Source organism: Hemitrygon akajei, chromosome 23 (assembly GCF_048418815.1).
Source record: "Hemitrygon akajei chromosome 23, sHemAka1.3, whole genome shotgun sequence".
NCBI classification, from domain to species: Eukaryota; Metazoa; Chordata; class Chondrichthyes; order Myliobatiformes; family Dasyatidae; genus Hemitrygon; species Hemitrygon akajei.
In genome coordinates, this window is record NC_133146.1 from 2,513,518 (window position 1) to 2,525,616 (window position 12,099).

The window sequence follows — 12,099 nt, forward strand, 5'->3', positions numbered from 1 at the left end:
AGGTCAGATGAACTAGCCTTTAATTTCCTGTCTTCTGCCTCTCTCCCATATTGAAAAGTAGAGTTAGTTTTGCAGTTTTCCAGTCCTCGCGATCTATTTCAGAATCCAGTGATTCTTGAAAGATTATTACTAAAGCCTCCACACTCTCTTTAGACACCTCTTTCGGAAACCTAGGGTGTACACCATCTGATCCAGAGGACTTATCATCCTTCACACCTTTCACTTTCCCAAGCACTATACTCTAAATAACAGCAACGACACTCACTTCTGCACCCTTTTCGCTTCAAATTCTGGCATATTGCTAGTGTCTACCAGAGTGAAAACTGACACTTTTTCTGTGAGGGAGGGGGTCAGATATTTTTATTGTCACTGTTTATTTTCTGTGGGGAGGGATGTCGGGGATTGTTATTGTATGTTTATTTTCTGTGGGGAGGGGGTCAGGGATTGTTATTAACACTTTTTTCTGCAGGTGACAGAATCAAAGATTGTTATTGTCACTGTTTATTTTCATGGGTGAGGGGGTCGGGGATTGTTATTGACACTGTTTATTTTCTGTGGGGAGGGGGTCAGGAATTGTTATTGTCACTGTTTATTTTCTGTGAGGAGGGGATCAGGGATTGTGATTAAGTATTTATTTTCTGTGGGGAGGGGTTGGGGATTGTTCAAATCAAGTCAAGTCACTTTTTATTGTCATTTCAACCATTACTGCTGGCACAGTACACAGTAAAAACGAGACAATGTTTTTCAGGACCATGGTGCTACATGAAACAATACAGAAACTACACTGAACTACGTAAAAACAACACAGAAAAAGAAACTACACTAGACTACAGACCTACCCAGGACTGCATAAAGTGCACAAAATAGTGCAGGCATCACAATAAATAACAAACAAGACAAAAGGCACAGTAGAGGGCAGTGAGTTGGTGTCAGGCCAGACACTGGGTATTGAGGAGTCTGATGGCTTGGGGGAAGAAACTGTTACATAGTCTGGTCGTGAGAGCCCAAATGCTTCAGTGCCTTTTCCCAGATGGTGGGAGGGAGAAGAGTTTGTATGAGGAGTGCATGGGGTCCTTCATGTTGCTGTTTGCTTTGCGGATGCAGTGTGTGGTGTAAATGTCTATAATGGCGGGATGATCTTTTCAGCTGACCTCACTATGCACTGCAGGGTCTTGCGTTCCGAGATGGTGCAATTTCCAAACTAGGAAGTGATGCAGCTGCTCAGGATGCTCTCAGTAATGTAGAATGTGGCGAGGATGGGGTGTGGGAGATGGACTTTCCTCAGCCTTCGTAGAAGGTAGAGACGCTGCTGGGCTTTCTTTGCTATGGAGCTGGTGTTGAGGGACCAGGTGAAATTATCTGCCAGATGAACACCAAGAAATTTGGTGCTCTTAACGATCTCTACCAAGGAGCCATCGATGTTCAGCGGGGAGTGGTCGCTCCGTGCCCTCCTGAAGTCAACAACCATCTCTTTTGTTTTGTTCACATTCAGAGACAGGTTGACACTGTTTATTTTCTGTGGGGAGGGTTATCGAGGATTGTTATTGACAGTTTATTTTCTATGGGGGGGTCGGGGATTGTAATTGTCACTGTTTATTTTCTATGGTGAGGGGGTCGGGAATTGTTATTGTATGTTTATTTTCTGTGGGGAGGGGGTCAGGGATTGTTATTGTATGTTTATTTTCTGTGGGGAGGGGGTCCGGGATTGTTATTGACACTGTTTATTTTCTGTGGGTGAGGGTTTTGGAGATTGTTATTGACTGTCTATTTTCCGTGGAGGAGGAGGTCAGGAATTCTTATTGACACTGTTTATTTTCTCTGGGTGAGTGGTCAGATACTGTTATTGTCACTGTTTATTTTCTGTGGGGGAGGTGTCAGGGATTGTTATTGTTTTTTTGGGGAAGTGAGGGAATCGGAGATTGTTCTGTCATTATTTCTTTTTGTGGAAGTGAGGGGAGTTAGGTATTGTTAATGTCACCAGTGTTTTGCTGCAGGGAGGGTTTGGGGAACTTCTGGGTCTCCAGGTTTTGTTTCTTCTCTTCTTTGTGCCGGCTGGTGGGTTGTTGACATTTTTTCTTTTTTTACCTCCCATAGTTTTTCTAAATGTCATGGCTATCTGGAGAATAAGAATATCAGAGTTGTATTGTCAATAAAATGAACCGTTGAACCTTTAAAATACGTATTCTTTTCATCCGCCATTTCCTTGGTGCACATTACTACCTCTCCAGCGTCCTTTTCCTGCAGTTCCATATCCACTCTCGCCTCTCTTTTCCTCTTTGTATGTCCGAAAAAAATTTTGTGTTCTACTTGATACTATTGATTAGCTTACTTCATAGAACCATAGAGCCATAGAACATCACAGCACAGAAATAGGCCTTTTGGCCTTTCTTGGCTCTGCCGAACCATTTTTCTGCCTAGTCCCACTGACCTGCACCTGGACCATATCCCTCCATACACCTCTCATCCATGTACCTGTCCAAGTTTTTCTTAAATGTTAAAAGTGAGCCAGCATTTACCACTTCATCTGGCAGCTCATTCCACACTCCCACCACTCTTTGTGTAAAGAAGCTCCCCCTAATGTTCCCTTTAAACTTTTCCCCCTTCACCCTTAAGCCATGTCCTCTGGTTTTTTTTCTCCCTAAGCCTCAGTGGAAAAAGCCTGCTTGCATTCACTCTATCTATACCCATCATAATTTTATATACCTCTATCAAGTCTCCCCTCATTCTTCTACGCTCCAGGGAATTACGTCCTAACCTATTCAACTTTTCTCGGTAACTCAGTTTCTCAAGTCCCGGCAACATCCTTGTAAACCTTCTCTGCACTCTTTCAACCTTATTAATATCCTTCCTGTAATTCGGTGACCAAAACTGCACACAATACTCCAAATTCAGCCTCACCAATGCCTTATACAACTTCACCGTAACATTCCAACTCTTATACTCAATACTTTGATTTATAAAGGCCAATGTACCAAAAGCTCTCTTTACTACCCTATCTACCTGTGATGCCACTTCTAGGGAATTTTGTACCTATATTTCTAGATCCCTCTGTTCTACTGCGCTCTTCAGTGCCCTACCGTTTACCTTGTATGTTCTACCTTGGTTTTTCCTTCCAAAGTGCATTACCTCACACTTGTCTGTATTAAACTCCATCTGCCATTTTTCAGCCCATTTTTCCAGCTGGTCCAAATCCCTCTGCAAGCTTTGAAAACATTCCTCACTATCCACTACACCTCCAATCTTTGTATCATCAGCAAATTTGCTGATCCAATTTACCACATTATCATCCAGATCATTGATACAGATGACAAATAACAATGGACCCAACACTGATCCCTGTGGCACACCACTAGTCACAGGCATCCACTCAGAGAAGCAATCCTCCACTACCACTCTCTGACTTCTCCCATTGAGCCAATGTCTAATCCAATTTACTACCTCACCATGTATACCTAGCGACTGAATCTTCCTAACTATCCTCCCATGCGGGACCTTGTCAAAGGCCTTACTCAAGTCCATGTAGACAACATCCATTGCCTTCCCTTCATCCACTTTCCTTGTAACCTTCTCGAAAAACTCTAATAGATTAGTTAAACATGACCTACCACGCACAAAGCCCTGTTGACTCTCCCTAATAAGTCCCAGTCTATCCAAATACTTGTAGATCTTATCTCTTAGTATCCTTCCAATAATTTACCTACTACCGACGTCAAAATTACCAGCCTATAATTTTCCGGATTACTTTTAGAACCTTTTTTAAACAACAGAACAACATGAGCTATCCTCCAATCCTCCAGCACCTCACCCGTAGATATCGACATTTTAAATATATCTGCCAGGGCCCCTGCAATTTCAAAACTAGTCTCCTTCAAGGTCTGAGGGAATACCCTGTCAGGTCCTTGGGATTCATCTACTCCGATTTTCCTCAAGATAGCAAGCACCTCCTCCTCTTCAATCTGTATAGGTTCCATGACCTCACTGCTTGTTTGCCTTATTTCCATTGACACCATGCCAGTTTCCTTAGTAAATACAGATGCAAAAAACCCACTTAAGATCTCCCCCATTTCTTTTGGTTCTATACATAGCTGACCACTCTGATCTTCAAGTGGACCAATTTTATCCCTTACTATCCTTTTGTTCTTAATATACCTGTAGAAGCTCTTTGGATTATCCTTCACCTTGACTGCCAAAGCTAGCTCATGTCTTTTTTTAGCCCTCCTGATTTCTTTCTTAAGTATTTTTTGAATTTTTTATACTCCTCAAGTAGCTTATTTTCTCCCTGTTTCCTATACATGTCATATATCTCTCTCTTCTTCTTTATCAGAGTTCCAATATCCCTAGAGAACCAAAGTTCCTTATTCTTATTCACTTTGCCTTTAATCCTGACAGGAACATACAAAATCTGCACTCTCAAAATTTCTCCTTTGAAGGCCTCCCACTTACCAACGACATCCTTGCCAGAGAACAACCTGTCCCAATCCACGCTTTATAGATCCTTTCTCATTTTTTCAAATTTGGCCTTTTTCCAGTTTAGAACTTCAACCTGAGGACCAGATCTATCTTTATCCATGATCAAGTTGAAACTAATGGTGTTATGATCAATGGAACCAAAGTGTTCCCCTACACACACTTCCGTCACCTGTCCTAACTCGTTTCCTAATAAGAGATCTAATATTGCATTCTATCTTGTTGGTACCTCTATATATTGATTTAGAAAACTTTCCTGAACACATTTTACAAACTCTAACCCCCCTATACCTTTAACAGTATGGGAGTCCCAATCAATACGAGGAAAATTAAAATCCCCTACTATCACAACTTTATGTTTCCTGCAGTTGTCTGCTATCTCTCTGCTGATTTGCTCCTCCAATTCTCACTGACTATTGGGTGATCTATAATACAACCCCATTAATGTGGTCATACCTTTCCTGTTTCTCAGCTCCACCCATATGGCCTCGGTAGACAAGCCCTTTAATCTGTCCTGCCTGAGCACCACTGTAACATTTTCCCTGACTAGCAATGCTACCCCCACCCCACCTTTCATCCCTCTGCCTCTATCATGTCTGAAACATCAGAACCCTGGAACATTAAGCTGCAAGTCCTGCCCCTCCTGTAGCCAAGTTTCACTAATGGCTACAATGTCATAATGCCATTTGTCAATCCACGCCCTCAGCTCTTCAGCCTTCCCCACAATACTCCTTGCATTGAAATAGACACATCTCAGAAGATAATTACCACCACATACAACCCTTCTATTTGTGACTTCACATGAAACTTTAACATCATTTATTTTCACCCCTGCTCCACTATCTACTCTGGCACTCTGGTTCCCATTCCCCTGCAAATCCAGTTTAACCCACCACCCCACCCCCCCAAATAGCACTAACACACCTCCCTGCAAGGATCTTGGTCCCCTTGTAGTTCAGGTGTAACCCATATCTCTTGTGTACAGTTCCCACCTGCCCCAGAAGAGGTCCCAATGATCCTGAAATCTGAAACCCTGCCCCCTACACCAGTTCCTCAGCCACATGTTCATCCTCCAGAGCATCCTATTCTTACCCACACTGGCACGTGGCACAGGTAGCAGTCCTTGTTATTTCATCTTTTCTCTCGTTATTTTTTTAGTTCCCTTCTGTTGGTTTTTATAAGCTTCCAAATCCTCCAACTTCACACTAATTTTTGCCATGTTGTATGCCCTCTCTTTTCCTTTTATATTGACTGTCCTTTTGACCTCCCTGATCACTGTCTCCTAACTTCAGCTCCCTAATCAAATCTGGTTCATTACAGAATACACAACCTAGAATTGTTTTTTCTATTGTGGACTGAACCACAAGCAGCTCTAAGAAGAAAATTCTTTGACATGAAGAATTATCTCTGCTCCTTTTCACCTATTCTGTCTGACTCATTGAGTATTTCCAGCATTTATACGTTTTTTTTTCAGATTTCCAGCATTTGACGTCTTTTGACTCCCAGTGGAAGTCAGAAAATTGCAAATTCTGGTTTTATTTCAAATGATAAACTGACATTTTACAGTTTATTATTTTATGCAACATCTCAAGCACTTTGCATTTTCTCTTGCAGAAGAAAGCCTTTAGCAGGGAAGGAACATTCCTCAACACATGATGGGCTGGGTATCAACACATTGTCTGCAAGCAGGAACAAAGGCGTAACAGTGCCCTCTGCTGTCCCAGCTGAGCCATTAACCATAAATGCCAGAAGGATGTGTTACTGCTATTGATAAACCTGTATCCAGATTTCCGGGAAAACGGCCATAAATTTGGAAGGAGCATTTCAACAAACACCCAACAAATCTTAGCAATCCCGATTTGGAATTTATTCAGCCATGCAATAAATGAGAGATTATACTGTTTTGTGATGTAAACGGATGGAGGACTTAGACAATAACTGCAGTTACCTCCATTGTGACTTTCTTACTCTTGTTAGTTCTAAATGTTGCATATATGACGTCAACATTTATCACGCTATTTTAAGTGGCTCTTTTCTGACATATACAGAGGGGATGATGCCACTAGGATTTCGTCCCGACCAAAATAAATCGTGGGCTCTTCTGTTTATGAGATTAATAAAGTTGGAACACATCACTTAAAACTGAATAGTTTAGCAAAGTCAGATCTTATTAAAATGGAAAGGGAGCAGCTCTGTAAGCAGGTGACTAGACAAAGGCAAGCAGAACTTCAACAGTGAACCCAGCCCTCTGACTGAAATATTTTTCAGTTCAATCCACTAGTTGCTGCTGTACATTGTAAATGGCATCTCAGTGGCCTAACACTGAAGGGACCATGGAGTAACCCTTTCTAAATCGGGTATTTACTGACACTGACCACTATCTCAATGCATATTTTCTCCCTAACAGCACACAAGCTGTGATTTTAAACAAGAGGTCCACAATAGAGTCAATTTAACATGCTGATGCTGACCAGGCTCTCAGGGAACTGCACGAGACCATCAGCACCCTGGAGACTGCACACCCAGAATCTGCCTTCATCGTCACCGGTGACTTTAATAGAGCGTCACTGTCTACAGTCTCTCTGAAGTTTCGCCAGGTGAGGGGGAGATAGCACACTCGACCACCGCTACTCTCCCTTCCGTAACGCTTACAAAGCGATCTTCCACCACCCCCCCATTTGGAAAATCAGATCACTCCTCCATCTTGTTGCTGCCAAAATACAGGCAGAAGCAGAAACAAGAGGTGGCCATAGTTAAAACCGTCCACTGTTGATGCGACCAGACAGCTTCCATGCTAAAGGACTGCTTTGATGACGTTGACTGGAATGTCTTCCATGATGAGGATGTCTCTGAGTTCACGGATAGGGTCACGAGTTTCATCCAGAAGTGCATCGAGGATTTTGCCCCCCAGAAATCAGTCAGGATCTATCCAAACCAGAAACCCCAGATAACAGTTCTGTGTGAACAGCACTTACCATGGCAGACAGAGCTTACGTAGCTGGTAATCAGCAAGAGCTCAAGAAATGCAGCTACGATCTGCGCAGTCATCAAGGCAGCAAAACAATACAGGGACGAGATCCAGACACAACTCTCCAACAACACACGCAGCTTATGGCAAGATCTGCACACCATCGCAGACTTCAAAGCTAAGCGCACTGCCTCTCTCCTAGATGAGCTAAATCATTTTTACGCTGAATTCGATGTTGCCAGCACTGAGCCCCCGAGGAGAACTGCCGAAGCAACCTGCACCTTGGTCATCTCTGAGGCTGAAGTACGCAGGTTTTTCCAATGAGTGGACAGTCGCAAAGCTCCGGGACCAGACGGCATCCCAGGGCGGGTACTCAGTGTGTATGGCACAACTGGCAGGTGTGTTTATGGACATTTTTAGTTTCTCCCTCTCCCAGTGTAGAGAGTCCTCCTGCTTCAAAACATCCACTATTGTCCCTATACTTAAATAGACCATGGTAACATGTCTGAATGATTGGTGTCCTGTCACACTCACCTCAATAATAAGCAAATATTTTGATAGGCTGGTCAACGACTACATCTGCAGCATGCTACCACCCACACTGGACCCCCTAGAATTCACCTACTGACACAACCGATCAACAGATGATACCCAGCTCTACACACCGTCCTTACACACCTGGAGAAGCTGCACGCGTATGTGAGGATGCTGTTCTTGGACTACAGTTCAGCATTCAACACCATAATTCCCTCCAAGCTTGACAAGAAACCAACTTATTTCTATTCTGCTGTTATCTATGAATGGGGCTGGTATATAAATGGGTTTATTATAGTCACATGTACCAAGATAGAGTGGAAAGCTGTTGTTTGTGGGTCATCCAGATAAATCAGTCCATACGTAGTTACATCAAGGTAGGAGGAAATGAGAAAGAAATAGAATGTACAGAGAAAGTGTTATAATGACAGAGAAAGTGTAATCCAGCTGACAAATGGAGTTCAAGGGTCATGAAATTGAGATGACTTTGAAATTCTGAGAGCAGCAGAACCCAGAACTCTTTTAGTTTATTAAACTTGAGCAATTGCCACAAATATGTACAAGTATTATGCCATAAGATGTTATTTCTAAGAAATATGAAATTACCAAAGATGACATAAGACCTAGGAGAATTGGGCCATTCAGCCCATTGAGTCTGCTCTGCCATTCCACTATGGCTGATTTACTATCCCTCTCAATATCATTTCTCTGCCTTCTCCTTGTAACCTTTGACGCACTGATTATTGAGGAACCTGCCATATATACCCAATGACTTGGCCTGCACAGCTGTCGGTAGCAAAAATTTCCACAGATCACCACCCTCTGCCTAAAGAAATATTTCCTGAACTCTGTTGATGGACATCCCTCAATTTAGATGCTCTGTCTTCTGGTCTTAGACTCCTCCATTACATGAAACATCCTCTCATCAACTTTATCTAGGCCTTTCAATATTCGAACGGTTTCATTGAGATCCCCATCATTCTTCTAAACTCCATCGAGTACAGGCCCACAGCCTTCAAAATCTCCTCATATGTTAAGAATTTTCATTCTTGTGAAAATTTTCATGAACCTCCTCTGAACTCTTTCCAGCCCTCCTTTCTTAGATAAGGGCTTAAAACAACTCGCAATACTCCAAATGCAGTCTGCCCAAAGCCTTAAAAGCCTCAGCATTGCATCTTAGCTTTTGTATTCTAGTCTTCTTGAAATGAATGCATTTGACCTCCTTCAACCTGCAAGTTAACCTTTAGGGAACCCTGCACGAGTGCTCCCAAGTCCACCTACACTGCGGATCCTTGAATTTTCTTCCCATTTATAAAATAGTCCACACCTTTATTCTTATATCCCTACACTATATTCCATCTGCCACTCTTTGCCATTCCCCAATCTAAGTCCTTTTGCAGCCTCTCTACTTCTTCAAAACTACCTGCCCTTCATATCTTCATATCATCCACAAACTTGACCACAGCCATCAATTCCTTCATTCAAATTATTGACATACTAAAGTGAAAAGAAGTGGTCCCAACACCAACCCATTAATACTCAATTGTATTAGTCACCAGCAGCCAACCAGAAAAGGCCCCTTTTATTCGCAGCCAATCTTCTATCCATTCTACCACATTTCCTGTAATACAATGGGTTCTTATTTTGTCAAGCAACCACTAGAGCTTAGGTCAGAGACCACAGACAGCGGATGTGTGGCACCTTGTCAAAAGCCTCTGATCATCCAAGTGCACAACATCCACTAATTCTCTTTGCCTATCCTACTTGTTATTTCCAAAAAGAATCCCATCAGGCAAGATTTCCCCTTTAGAAAACAATGCTGACTTTGGCCTACTTTATCATGTGCCTCTAAGTACGCTGAACCCTCTTCCTTGCTAATAGACTCCAAAGTCTTTCCAACCAATGATGTCAGGCTAACTGGCCTATAATTTCCTTTCTTCTGCCTCCCTCTCTTCTTAAAGAGTGAAGTGACATTTGCAATTTTCCAGTCTTCAAATTATTACTAATGCCTCCACAATCTCTTCAGCCTCCTCTTTCAGAACTCTGGGGCATAATTGATCTGGTCCAAGCAACTTATCTGCCTTCAGTCTTTTCAGCTTCACAAAAACCTTCTTCCAACAATTCTACACTTCTGCCCTGATTCCCTTGAATTTCTGGCATTCTGCTAGGGTCCTCCACAGTGCAGACTGATGCAAAGTAACTTAAGTTTCTCCACAATTACTTTGTCCCCCATTACTAGCTCTCCAGCAATTTTTCCAACAGATACACTCTCATCTTATATTTTATTCTTTATATATCTGAAAAAACACCTTGTATCCTCTCTAGTCCTGACGAAGGGTCTCTGCCCTAAACGTTGACATTGCTTCTCCTATAGATGCTGCCCGGCCTGCTGTGTTCCACCAGCATTTTGTGTGTGTTGTTTGAATTTCCAGCATCTGCAGATTTCCTCGTGTTTGTATCCTCTCTTATATTATTGGCTCTCTTGCCTTCGTATTTCATCTTTTCTCTCTCTATGGATTTCTTGTAGTTATCTTCTGTTAGTTTTTAAAAGCTACTCAATCCTCTAACTTCCCACTAATTCTTGCTGTATTTTATGCCCTCTCTTTTGCTTTTATGTTGCCTTTGACTGACCTTGCCAGCCATGGATGCCTCCGTCTCCTTTCAGAATACTTCATTAGAATCTTTTAGAATACTTCAGAGTACTGTATCTGTACTGTGTGTTATGAAGTTCTCGCAGAAACTCCAGCAATTGTTGGTCTGCTGTCATCCCTGCTAGTGTTTCCTTCCAATTAACTTTGGCCAGCTCCTCCCTCGTGCCTCTGTATTTCCCTTTATTCCATAGTAATACCAGTACATCCAATTTTATCTTCTTCTCAAAGTACAGGTGAAATCTATCATACTATGATTACTGCTTCCTAAGGGTTCTTTTACCTTTGGCTCCTTAATCAAATCTGAGTCATTACATTGCACCCAATCCAGAATTGCTGTTCTCCTAATGAGCTCAATCACAAGCTGCTCAAAAAGTAATCTCTTAAGTGTTCTACAAATTCCCTCAGCACCACCTGATTTTCCCAACCTATCTGCATATTGAAATCCTCCATTATAATTGCAACATTGCTCTTTTTGCATGCCTTTTCAATATCCCATTATAATTTGTAACCCACATCCTGGATACTGTTCGGAGACCTATAGATAACTCCCATCGGGATCTTTTTACACTTGCAGTTTCTTAACTCTACTTAGGATTCTACATCTTCCAATCCTATGTCACCTCTTTCTAAGGATTTGATTTCATTTTTTAACTGAAGAACCACCCTACCCTGTCCGTCCTTTCGATACAGTGTGTATCCTTGGATGTTCAGCTCCTATGATCTTCTTTCAGCCACAACTTGGAGATACCCACATCATACCCGCCAAACTCTAACTGCACTACAAGACTATCTATCATATTCTGTATACTACATACATTCAAATATAATATCTTCAGTCATATATTCATCACGCTTTTTGATTTTGGCCCCACTGACTGCAATTTCATCCTACCATCTGACTGTCCTTCCTCAGTCTCACTAGGCACTACTACATCCACCTGTATCACTGCAGTTCCCACTCCCCTGTCAGATTAGTTTAAGCTCTCCCAACAGCTCTAGTAAACCTGCCCACAAGGATATTGATCCCTGTCGAGTTCAATGTAATCCATCGCCTATGTACAGGTCTTTCCTTCCCCAAGAGATCCTAATGATCCAGAAATTAGAAACCCTGCCCCCTGCAACAATTCTTCAGCCACATGTTCATCTGCCAAAACAGCCTATTCTTACCCTCACAGACAGCAATTCAGAGATTACTACCCCGGATGTCCTGCTTCTCAGCTTTCTGAGTAACTGCCTAGATTCTCATTTCAGGACTTCCTCCCTTATGTATGTTGTCAGAATCAGAATCAGGTTTATTAACTGTAGTGAAATTTGTTAACTTAGCAGCAGCAGTTCACTGCAATACATAATCTAGAAAAAAACAAGTCACTTACAGAGTATGTATATTGAATAGATTGAAATCATGCAAAAACAAATAATATATATTAAAGTATTGAGGCAGTGTTCAAGAAGTTCAATATCCATTATCGGATGGCAGGA